The sequence below is a fragment of the Bicyclus anynana genome, chromosome 23 (genome assembly GCF_947172395.1).
Source record: "Bicyclus anynana chromosome 23, ilBicAnyn1.1, whole genome shotgun sequence".
Lineage (NCBI taxonomy): Eukaryota > Metazoa > Arthropoda > Insecta > Lepidoptera > Nymphalidae > Bicyclus > Bicyclus anynana.
In genome coordinates, this window is record NC_069105.1 from 2126589 (window position 1) to 2138241 (window position 11653).

Genomic DNA, 11653 nt, shown 5'->3' on the forward strand with positions numbered 1-11653 from the left:
TTGTAGTCAAGGGCTAACTTGTAGAGAATAATAAAAAAAAACAATGGCCAGTGGCTAGCATTAGCGGTTGGTTAGTTGGCCAAATCATTCTCGATGCAAGTACTTACCTGCTCAAGACTGTGCAAGTCTAGAAGCAGGGAGTTCCGTAGTCTCCTCAGTAGCCTAAACCAGGCCTTATACATATACTAGCGGACGCCCGCGACTTCGTCCGCGTGAAACTCGATGTAAACTTTCTACTATCCCTACCCTACCCCTACCCTACCATGGCTCTAAACTACCTCCCTGCCAATTTTCAGCTAAATCGGTTCAGCCGTTCTTGAGTTATAAGTGGAGTAACTAACACGACTTTCTTTTTTATATATGTCGCCGTGTCGTTTGTTGAGCAGCTTGAGGCGTCATGCTGCTTGTCGCGTTAGTGATTTTGTTCGATAATGTTTTGTGATGAAGTAATTATTGATCTTAAATTGTTTACTGTGGGCATGGAGAGCATGTCGGGCAGGGTTGGTGAGTGTTTACTAGTATTAAAAGGCGCCTTTAAACCACACCCAATGGTCACAAGTCCTGGGACTTGCTCGATATACTTCCTCTACCACAACTACCAGGGTAAAATAGTAAAATTAAGAGTAGTTTATTGTGTAAGCGATTAGTGAGGTTAAGCATAGCATACCTATTGTAATTGGCAGAGCCGATGACCAAGGTTAGGTCAGCGGTTCTGTCCATATTTTTATTAATGACTACGATTTTTACGACATATATAGATTTCTAGTAAACTATATAAGAGCAAAAGCCAATAAGGAATAAATACATCAAACACAAATAAAACTTCCTTCTCCACAGTCAATACACGTTAGAGCATAGATCATGAAATTATATTTATAACGTCTTAAAATTCGAAAGCTGTAAAACATCGAGAGCTTACGGTTGTATTAGGTCTGTGATACACTGCATGCGATATGATATATCGTACAGGCAAAAGTAGAAGATCTACCTACTAGTAAGTATGTAGATCGTTATCATTATCAACCCATATTCGGCTTACTGTTGAGCTCGAGTGTCCTCTCAGAATGTTAGGCCATTAGTCCACCACGCTGGCCCAATGCGGATTGGCAGACTTCACACACGTAGAGAATTAAGAAAATTCTCTGGTATGCAGGTTTCCTCACGATGTTTTCCTTCACCGTTTGTGACACGTGATATTTAATTTCTGAAAATGCACACAACTGAAAAGTTGAAGGTGCATGCCCTGGACCGAATTCGAACCCAGTCTAGGTAGCTACACAATATGAATGATACAATAAATTATGAAGAAAACTCAAGTATGTCGCCGTGGAAGCTTGGCTCACTGAGGGGTCTATGGCCTCAGACCTAATAATTATCTCTGTAGTTATTTCGAATCGACTTATTATCTAGTAATCTAATCATTTTGCAATCAAAATACTGTTCCGTTTTGATTTAATTAATAATTAGTCTCTCAAGTAATGATGACAGTTGACAGCAGTAGAAAAGAAACTCTTTAGGTTCTGTGTTGAGATTTTGCTGTCGTAATGGTCAGCAAAATCTACGTTAATTAATTTAATAAATTTAGAATCAAGTTTTCATGTAATTAGGTTTTGATTATTTACTCTTTAAGTAATTAAGATTGTAAAACGTTACCACCATAACGAACGTGGCGGCGATCGACCAATAGCAAATGATCACGTAACTCTCATCCAATGGCATCGCGTCCCAAATGGCGCGTGGCCGGTACACTTGACTAGAGTGATTCTCCCTGCCTCCGCTCTAGTTTGCTGATTTAGTAATTCAGTTCTAATCGCGCTTTTAAGATGGAATAATCGTCTTCTATTTGTTAAGTATAGTGAAATAGTGAAGTGTTAAGTAGTGTTATTAAGAAAAGGAAAGTGATTAGTATGTCGGGCAGGGTTGGTGAGTGTTTACTAGTATTAAAAGGCGCCTTTAAACCACAACCTTGGTCACAAGTCCAGGGACTTGCTCGATGTACTTCCTCTACCACAACTACCAGGGTACAATAGTAAAATTAAGAGTAGTTTATTGTGTAAGCGATTAGTGAGGTTAAGCATAGCATACCTATTGTAATTGGCAGAGCCGATGACCAAGGTTAGGTCAGCGGTTATGTCCATATTTTTATTAATGACTCTACGATTTTTACGACAAGTATTACTTAGTGACTGAGCTCGTTCGGTTCCACCACACCTACATGCTACCACAAATCTTATTTCCGCCTTTAGCTTGACAACTTCGTTCGTAACACTCCTGAAGGTCCGCGTGGGCCGCGGTGCGATGAATGAAAAACCCACGACTTATGCACCTCCCCGCACGCACAGTTCCACATCCGCGCAGTCTTTCCCCCCATCGCCCGCATATCATGGGAGTGTCATCGACGAACTTGCCCGACAGTTTATTATAGTATAGTATAGATGCCAGATAGTATAGTAGCAGCATAGCATCTTCAGTGGGCACGATGCCTTACAAAGGCCACGAGGCAATGCCTTCAAAATTCATGATCCACGTTTGAAGTGTAAACTTTGGCCTTAAAACGAATATGTTCGAGTTTCAAATTATTTTCGAACAAAATATTTACATTTGGAAATTATTTGCGCCGCCATGTTGGCGACGCAGACGCTTCCGGCACGTATTTGTTCATTAATTAACCTTAACAATACCGATGGCTCAAAGTTAAGAGAATAAATGATGTATGGAAAGATTAGGTTCATACTATTGTTGATAGGTATCTAATATAATATATCTATGGTTCCGAGACTTGGTCGCTAGCTATGAGCCTTATAAGAAGGCTCAAAGTCACACAGCGGGCGATGGAACGAGCTATATTAGGAGTATATCTGCGTGATCGAATCAGAAATGAGGAGATCCGCAGAAGAACCAAAATCACCGACATAGCTTAACGAGTTGCGAAGCTGAAGTGGCAATGGGCGGGGCACATAGTTCGAAGAGTCGATGGACGTTGGGGTCCCAAGGTGCTGAAATGGCGACTAGTAAGCGCAGTGTTGGCTGACCCCCCCACCAGGTGGACTGACGACATCAAGCGAGTCGCAGAGATTCGCTGGATGCAGATGGCTCAGTATCGTGATGTTTGGAAGTCCCTACAAAAGGCCTAAGTCCTGCAGTGGACGTCCATCGGCTGATATGATGATGATGATAATGATCTAATGTAATTTTGATATTATTATTAATACCAGCCAAGCATGCTATTGCTAATTCATTAACTTTGACGTAAATTAGTTGACACATATACAAAATTGAGATTGTAAGTAACAAACGTAATCCAGTGCCCACTGACATTTCTCAGTTAATTTTAGGTATGTTTATTTTAATAGGTTTTGATTCATTTTACCAATGAACATCGTTTTGGATTAATTCTACGACTTCCAAGTCTTTAGATATAAATATTTTCTTTTTACTATTTTTATAATAGGCGTAGGTAGTTAATTTAGTTAAATATTATTGTTTTAGTTAGTGTAAATAATTATTAATACATAGAGAGTTATTGAATAAGCAATAACTTTAGATCATTATATTGTATCAATTTATAATAAATATTTATTGAATTTTTAGATGTCCCAATTTTATCTAGTGCTAACATTTTACGAGTAGGTATATGGGTGCATCTCGCTGACCAATCCATTCACCCTACGCAGTTCACATGTAACAAATAAACATACATTGACAGATGGGGTGTAGGGGTGAGTATCGATTCGCCCGGCGTCACCCAGGGGAAAACTATCGATCCCTCCACCCTTACTGAGTTTATGTTGCTGCTAGGGTGTTAAACTGGACAATATTTAAATGAACCTGAATTTGTATCTGATTTATGTGAGCTGGCTACTGTTTTGACTTCATCGTTACTTAATATCACCTGAGAGTCAAGGGCTAACTTTTCGTTTAATAAATTAAATAAAAAAAAAAGAACCAAACGTAATCTTCAGCATGGAAATAACTATTAGGTATTTGAATAAAAAAAAATAAAGTCAAATACTGGTTTAAAATTTAAATACTTTACAGAGAATAGATAATTTAATTTAATAATGAAAAAATCAAACTGACGTAATTGCAATCTATCATGCAAATTAATACTATTTGAAATAATACAATATTTTATCCCGGTATTCTCTCGGAAACGGGAACTACGCGGGTGAAACCGCGGTGCATCGACTAGTTTGATATAAAAAAAAATATTTTTTAAAATTTTATTCTACGATTTTGTTCACTTTTTATAATTTACATATTCATGCAGCTTTCTAGTAGTAATAGTCTCTGTGCTATACCGCGGACAGACAGACGGACGGAAACTATAAGGGTTCCTTGTGGACTACAGAACCCTAATTAATAATATAATGTCAAAAAGTGATACAAATAAATGACAGAGAATTAGATGATTTAAGTCATGATACCATTCAATTTACCATTATAAATAATTTAAAGAAATCTATATTAGTACTTTAGCTGCAACATAAAATGACACGTTAGGCACTCACATAGGTCCGCTAATACGCTGCGATGTGGGGATTTAATTGAGCCAGCGCGGGGGATGAAAAATAATAAAGTAATTTTTATGTACACGACATACTAAGGGATGTAATTCTTTTTGTATAATATTTGTGTAGTGTGTGTGTAGTATTCTAAAGGGCGATGAGTTGTTGGTATCTAAGCAAGTAGTATTATTTTCTATTGATAAGATTTTTTTTTTTATAACTAATATTATAAAGGCGAAAGCTTTCGAGTGTGTGTGTATGTTTGTTACTCCTTTACGCTGCAATTAATGCAACGATTTGGTTGTGGGATTTTTTTTTTAACGTGGGGAAATCCTCATGGATACCTTCTCGCCACGGGGAGGCAATAAGGTTATGTCAGACTTCAACCCACTAAAACCCCACGGTGTTCCGACTCGCCGCCTGATGACTGAGCCACGGGAACATTTCATAAACTATCGCAACATTTTAACAGCCAACCTAGGTCAATAGTCCATCACGCTGGCCCAATGCGGTTTGGCAGACTTCACACTCGCACAGAATTAAAAAAAAATCTCAGATATGCAGGTTCCCTCACATGTTTTTCCTTTTAGTTAGTATAGATAGATGCAATCTAAGACGGAAACGGGTTAATTTGTTAGAAGGAGGATAAAAACCCCTTTCGGTTTCTTCACTACGTTTAGGCACTGTGTTTGTTTGGTTGTGTTTGGTAGTCAGGTGTAAAGTTACTACGCACGAGTTATATATACTTACGTTACTTTACCTTATCAGCCGATAGACGTCCACCACTGGACATAAGCCTCTTGCATGGACTTCCAAGCACAACGATCTCGAGCCGCCAGCATCCAGCGGCTCCCTGCAACCCGCTTAATATCCTCGGTATACCTATTGGGGGGTCGACCAACACTGCGCTTTCCTGTGCGGGGTCGCCATTCCAGTTATATGCTATCTACATATTACTATCTAGGCTAGGCATTCAAATCAAAAAAAAACAAAATAAAAAATCATTTATTTCAAGTAGGCTCAGTTTACAAGCACTTTTGACACGTCAGTTGACTATTTGTAAAGATTCTACCACCGGTTCGGAAGGCAGATTCTGCTGAGAAGAAACCGGCAAGAAACTCAACAGTTGCTCTTTTAAAAAATCATACAACATTGAAATTTACATTTGATGATAACATTACAATTTCTTAGAGTTTTACTTCCTGTGTGAAGGTGGAAGCTGATCCAACGGCCTCCAAGCATCTTTATCATTAAGGAACTCATCAATGTTGTAGTACCCTCGACTAAGTAAACGTTTTTTAACACATTGCTTAAAGCTATGCATTGGCAGGTCCATCACAGTCTGTCTTCATTACTAGCTACAGTCTAGCATTACTAGCTAGACTGTCTATGTCCCCGACTGCCCCAGACTGACATATAGGTATGTCTGTCTGTTCCCTCGTACACACGGCGCTATCCACAAATCGATAAACCATTGAACCTCTGAAATTTACCAATGCACTATACCTACTATTTACGCAAAAGCAAGTCGCTGCAAGCTAATTACGCTATCGTTTGACTGCAGGAGAAAAGAGAGAGTGTTTTTGTCTTCAAAGTGACATAGCTTACATATTTGGCTCACATTTTGACACTGTCGAGCACGAGTCTCCTCTCAGAATGAGGCGTCCACAAATCCGCGTCGTACGTGTCGGACGAACACGATGCGGATCTGTGGACACCTACCATAATAATACGCTGGCCCAATGCGGATTGGCAGACTTCACCCACGATGTTTTTTCGTTCACCGTTTGAAACACGTTGACTACACTCACCTAATGGTAAGTGATGATGCAATCTAAGATCTAATGAAAATCCACACTCCTTTCGGTTTCTACACGGCATCGTACCGGATCGCTAAATCGGTTGGCGGTACGTCTACTGGTAGGGTGGTAACTAGCCACGGCCGAAGCCTTCCACCAGCCAGACCTAGACCAATTAAGAAAACCTCAATCGGCCCAGCCGGGGATCGACCTCCGTCTTGTAAATCTACCGCGCATACCACTGTGCCACGTAGGCCCTCAAAATGTACATAACTGATAAGTTGGAGGTTCATACCGTGGACCGGATTTGACCCTACGCCCTCCGAATCGAAGGCAGTGGTCATACCCACTAGGCTATGACGGTTTTTTATATGACATGTCTTTTTAAAAAAGACCAATATTCCCATTCCCCTCCAACTAGTTGGAAAAACCCGTGGTAGGAGTGGGTACGACAATAATCCAGCGAGCGGGGATCGAACCGCCACCTCTCGATGATAAGTCTAGTCTACCTACCGTTGAGCTATGAAGGCTTTTTCAGTTTACTGTATACCAGTGGCGCATTTAGTTTAGCAGTTATATCGGCGTTTCGCGCAACCTTTTGTGCAGGTTTATCAATTTTCCAGGCTGCAGCACAAATCCCGACCAGCCTAGAACGTAATGGAAATATTACGAGAACAAAGCCAGGTATGTCGCATACGCCATGTTTTTATCGTGTGAACACAGATAAAAGAATGATCCAGAATGAGTTTTTTTTTTTTTTATTCTTTACAAGTTAGCCCTTCTTTACAAGTTCTTTTTATTCTTTACAAGTTAGCCCTTCTTTACAAGTTCTTTACAAGATAGAAGCGGAGTAATTTGTTAGGAGGAGGATGAAAATCCACACCCTTTCGGTTTCTACACGGCATCGTACCGGAACGCTAAATTGCTTGGCGGTACGTCTTTGCCGTCTTTCTTTACGTCTTTCACATGTCTCCTTGATACATTACAAATACAAATTTTTTTCTTAATTTGTATTTCAAAATTTAACACTAACAACAATTACGTAAATTAATATAATAATCAATAATACTCGGTTTCAGCCGCGTTGTTCCCGATTTCGTAGACGATATATATAGCCTTCTTCTATAAATGGGCTATCTAACATCGAAAGAATTTTTTAAACCGGACCAGTAGTTCCTGAGATTAGCGCGTTCAATCAAACAAACAAACTCTTTAGCTTTATAATATTAGTATAGATTACTGTTCGACGCTTCGTGTCGTACTGACTCGAGAATGTATTCGTTTTTTAATGCTGTATTTGATACGGCTGCGACACCATCGCTCTATCTGCCTATTATTTTTTAATCTGTGCGTGCAAAATTGTTTTATAATCGATTTTGTCCACGATCGGCTGAATATTCATCCTATCTGATGTAATTGGATTGAAGAGTGGACTTCGGTAATGCTATTCCACGCATAATACACATCCATGTTTACCCTCAACAAAATGCTCTTAAAGCCCTTATTTTAAAGGTATAAAGGCTGAAATGGTTTGACAAATTCGTGAAGGAACTCCAAAAGTAACTTGGCTGAATATTTCGATGCATCTGTAAACGTCCTTACAAAGTTATAACTATATTCTATCCGTGTGATTTTATACTTATACTATAGCGGAAGCGCTCACTCGCGTAGTTACCGTTCCCGTGAGAATACTGAGTTAAAATATGTCTATGACACTCAAAAATAACGTGGCTTTCTAGTGATAGTCACCCGCGCAGTCTTTTCCCCGTCGCCTGCATATCATTGGAGTGTCATCAATGAACTTGCCGTAAGTTACAGCAATTTTGGTTGAATTGAAAACCGACTAAGTAACTGTTTTTGTGAAAGTTAAACCTTTTAATTATGTATTTATCGGGCATCGACTATATTCCGCTTCTGATATCAGCGGATCATATTAAATACTACTTCTGATAACGGAGAAGCCGTAGTCTAAGAGCAGCTTCTAAGCTTTATGTGTCAAGGATGGCAGATACACAAAGTAACACTATCGGTCATTACAGGAACGACCGACTAATGGAAGACGACTATCCATTCCAAGGACTTGATTACACTGAACTGCTCAACTAGCAGGCTACAGAGTGGCAGGGCGCCTCCACTCCTTAAAGCGTACCGCCTACGCGCCATTCCAACGCAATACTATTGGACGAGAGTCACGTGATAAATCTTTCACAGTCTTATTTATTTTTTAACAGTAAATAACTAAAAACCCATCATCATCATCATCATATCAGCCGATGGACGTCCACTGCAGGACATAGGCCTTTTGTAGGGACTTCCAAACATCACGATACTGAGCCACCTGCATCCAGCTAATCCCTGCGACTCGCTTGATGTCGTCAGTCCACCTGGTGGGGGGTCGGCCAACACTGCGCTTACTAGTGCGGGGTCGCCATTCCAGCACTTTGGGACCCCAACGTCCATCGGCTCTTCGCACTATGTGCCCCGCCCATTGCCACTTCAGCTTCGCAACTCGTTGAGCTATGTCGGTGACTTTGGTTCTTCTGCGGATCTCCTCATTTCTGATTCGATCACGCAGAGATACTCCTAACATAGCTCGTTCCATCGCCCGCTGTGTGACTCTGAGCCTTCTTATGAGGCCCATAGTTAGCGACCAAGTCTCGGAACCATAGGTCATCACTGACAACACGCACTGTTCGAAGACTTTTGTCTTCAGGCAGTGAGGAACTTCGGACGAAAAGATGTCGCGAAGTTTCCCGAATGCAGCCCAGCCAAGTTGGATTCGACGGTTCACCTCTTTCTCGAAATTGGACCTACCTAACTGGATCATATGTCCTAGGTATATGTATTCGTTTACAATTTCGAGTGCAGCGTTCTCAACTATAACTGGGTGGAGCGATACATGAGCATTACACATTATTTTTTTAAAAACTAAAAACCCAATTCCATGAAAACCTGATTCTAATATTATCACAATAATTAACGTAGGTTTTGCTAACCGATCAAATAACTCACTCGCCGACATATTCAAAGTATGAGCCACTATATGGTTTTTCACCGTATTTTTGTCTGTCAATGCATATTTTAATTCACAACTCACTCCTCACTCTCTAGCGGACGAAATCGGGCGTCCATTAGTAATTAATAGTCACGAATATTGTGTTAATTAACGTAAGATGACTACTTTAATAATTAATTAATTGATTGATTGCACATTTATGGTTAATCCATTATGTAAGATTCATTTTAGGGGAATTCCTCGAGGTTTTACTCACACTTTAATTGGTTTGTTTAAATTGTAATGAGTGAGTACGTAGTTATGAAAGTTTTTCATTACTAGATACTCACTCAATAGCTCTGAACTAATTAGCAACCAAATTGAGTGAATTTGGAGTCTAGCCTAGATATTTTAGTTTTTTTTTATTATTTACAAGTTAGTCCTTGACTACAATCTCACCTGAAGGTAGGTGATGATGCAGTCTAAGATGAAAGCGGGCTAACTTGTTAGGAGGAGGATGAAAATCCTTTCGGTTTCTACTCGACATCGTACCGGAACGCTAAATCGCTTGGCGGTACTTCTTTGTCGGTAGGGTAGCAACTAGCCACAGCCGAAGCCTCCCACCAGCCAAATTGAATGTACAGTCTCAATAGCTCAACGGAGCAGACCCAGATAACAGAGGAGGTTGATAGCCCAGTGGATACACCCTCTGCGATTGATTTGGAGGGCGTAGGTTCGAACCCGGTCCGGGGCATGCATCTCCAACTGTTCAGTTATGTGTATTTTAAGAAATTAAATATCACGTGTCTCAAATGGTGAAGGAAAAACATAGTGAGGAAACTCATTCTGAGAGGAGACTCGTACTCAATAGTGAGACTATTGCAGTCAAGGGCTAACTTGTAAAGAATAAAAAAACATAAACAGACTATAAACATACACTATAACAATACAAAACACATGCAATTCCTTTTTTGTTGTGTCACAAAGGTAACTCTAATTTCACCACCTAGCGCCAAAACGAAAAATCCACGCGACAACATTTCCCCGGCATTTATATTTAATAACAACAACCCCACTGAGGGGTGAAACAAAAATCAATACCCCTGTCTGGGAGGGGTGAGAGGGACAGACTCCTGCATCCCGGCAAAATATCTGCATTTCAATGGGGAGTGCACCCATAGGTATCCACGCTTGCTAACGGAAAACGAACCAAATGTTGATGACCTCTGGCTCAGTTGTTTGTATTATAATCGAGATGCTGGGTTCATAATAGTGAACGATTTGTGTAGATTTTTCTCATCATTTATTTATTTATCCTTTTTTTTTAATTTTTAACAATGTTATTTATATAAAATATAATACAAAACCGTAGTAGTAGCCGTGATAGCCCAGTGGATATGACCTCTGCCTCCGATTCCGAGGGTGTGGGTTCGAATCCAGTCCGGGTCATGCACCTCCAACTTTTGAGTTGTGTGCATTTTAAGAAATTAAATATCACGTGCCTCAATCGGTGAAGGAAAACATCGTAAGGAAACCTGCACACCAGAGAATTATCTTAATTCTCTACGTGTGTGAAGTCTGCCAATCCGCATTGGGCCAACGCGGTGGACTATTAGCCTTACCCCTCTCATTCTTAGAGGTGACTCGAGCTCAGCAGTGAGCCGAATATGGGTTGATGACGACGACGACGATAATACAAAACACTATTAAAAATTTATTAAAAAAAATCAACTCTCCCGCAGTGAGACATTTGAATGCCCAAGCAACCGGTGGTCAGGGTTTCCTTTTCGGCTTTCACCATATTATCTTCGTGTGGAACAGTAATAAATGAATGATTTCTGTTATTTTTAAGATTCCATACTTGAGGTATAAACCGAAAGTAAAGCTAACAAAAACAGAACCAAATGTTGATGACCTCTGGTTAAGTTGTTTTTATTATAATCGAAATCCTGGGTTCATAACAGTGAATGATTTCTGTTATTTTTAAGATTCCACCGAAAGAAAAGTTAACAGAAACAGAACCAAATGTTGATGACCTCTGGCTCAGTTGTTTTTATTATAATCGGTATCTTGGGTTCTACGAGTGTAACAGTGAATATATGAAGCAATTGTAATATAACCAAAATTGTTAATTTACTTACAAAACGGCACCCTCGCATCTGCAATTGACAATTAAATGAAACTCTCAATACCGAAAGATAAATAAGACTTGTGACTTGTTGACAATATCTCAACCAGGTCAACTCACTTGCATATACGAGTACATTTATATCGATAGCGATCGCTTAATTAATTAATCAATTGTAATATAACCAAAATTGTTGATTTACTTACAAAACAAAACACTTGTA